Genomic DNA, 1,873 nt, shown 5'->3' with positions numbered 1-1,873 from the left:
CTCCAGAAACCTGGGCAGAGAAGGCAAGAGGAGAGTTTTAGAATTTGTAAATAACACAAATCTGATCTCTCCTTTTAGAGGCTTAGAATCCCTGAGTGATTCCCTTGCCCTCCTTAGGTTGACCAGCAGGCCCTGCCAGCTCTGGCCCCTGTCTTCTCCAATCTCTCTGGTCCTCCTGAACCACTTCATTTTCTCCTGCTGTACCTTCAGGCCCTTGCACACACCGCTCCATAGCCTGGGAGGCAGACCTCTTCCTCAGTGGGCTCTTACCCATCTGCCCTTCAAAACTCAGCTCTGGCCCAACCTCTTCCAGGAAGCCTGATGCAAGGTGCTGGAAAAGGCACCTCCTTTGGCTCTCCAGCCTGAGTTTATGGCTCAGGGCAGGGCTGAACATATGATGTGGTCATTGTTTACCTGTCTGCCTCTCCCAGAGACCTTGAAATGTCTGTAGCATGAATGAACCAACCAGCGACAGGATTCTAGTACCCAAGTCCCTTAACCCTGACATCATTTCCAAGGCTTGGCCTCAACAGGAGCTCCTCACCCCTCACTGTCTGGCCAACTCAGAGGTGGAGATGACATGGGGCCCTCTTGCTGACTCAGTGCTTCCTCTGATCAGGAAGTGAGGCCTCAAGGTTAGGCACAGGTCTCCCTGGCCTAACTAGTAGAAAAAGGGTTGGAGATTCTGTAACTGGAGGAAGGTGGGAGCACAGGGTGGCACACTGAGCCAGGGAGCTGATCTCACCCTTTGTGGATTCAGAGGCTGCCAGAGGGACCTCTGCCCTTCCTTTCAGGTGTCCACTCCCGACCCCACTGCCAGGCTTGCTTGAGCACAACTGATCAGACCTGATCTTGGTGGTGTCTTCACTCAGCCCCCTCCCAGTCTTCCCCTGCCGCCCCAACATCTTCAGCACAGCAGATCCAACCACTCGTCTCCGATTGTAGCGAGGGGGCCGACAGTAGCGAGGGGGCCGACAGTAGCGAGGGGGCGTGGGGTGGATCCAAGCCTTGCGAAGCCCGGAGTAAGGGAATGGATAAAGGAGCCCCCACGACCCGCGCCGTACCCGCGGTCGATCCGGGTTTACAAGGAGGCTCATCCGGGATTAGTCCCTGCGCTCGACTAATCCCAGCAGCTGAACCGACCCCGGGGTCCGGGAGTCAGGCCCACGCTGCGAGAGCTGGGGGTAGTGGGGTGGGGAAGGGTGCACGCGGACTGAGCGGAAGGGCACGCGGGGGGAGGGGCGCTCCGGAAGGCGGGGCCGCGAAACCGGCTGATCCGGTCTCTGTTCTTCGACTTCTTCCGAGCTGTTGTTTAGCAGGGAGCCGCCGGACAGAGGAGGCCTGGCCACTCGGCCCGGAAGCGGGGGGCGGGGAGGGGAGCGCATTCGGGGCCCAGAGGCTGAGACCTTATCGGGTCCCCATACCTAAGACTTCCATCCCTCGTTTCTGAGCATGCGACGGAGCGACAGACAGGTGTCCCCTGCCCCTTCTCCCATCCAGTTCTGGGATTCAAACTGCTAAATAAGGGGCAGCAGGAATGGGTACGTGACCTACGGGAGACGGCAGCATAGCGTAACCCTCCGCAGCGCGGCGCGTCCTCCAGCCTAAGGCCAAGCCTACACCTTAACTCCGGTGGGAATGGGTTGCCGGGAGCGGATCGAGCCCAGTGGATGGCTTTGGAGTACGAAGTAGATCTGCCATCAATTTCCGTCCTCTTGTCCCCATCCCTGCGTGCCGCCGATTAATGCCATTATGGATCTTGATCCCTCTTCTCCCGGCCGCGTCCCCCGACCCCCTCCAAGGTCGCTACCCCAGATTTAGCCTCCACTTTCCCCGGGACGCCGACCCAGGGGCTGGAAGAAGCCAAGTGGGG

The sequence above is a fragment of the Oryx dammah genome, unplaced genomic scaffold, assembly GCF_014754425.2.
Source record: "Oryx dammah isolate SB20612 unplaced genomic scaffold, SCBI_Odam_1.1 HiC_scaffold_5, whole genome shotgun sequence".
NCBI classification, from domain to species: Eukaryota; Metazoa; Chordata; class Mammalia; order Artiodactyla; family Bovidae; genus Oryx; species Oryx dammah.
The sequence above is the reverse complement of the archived record's forward strand: the minus strand, read 5'-3'. Positions refer to the sequence as shown.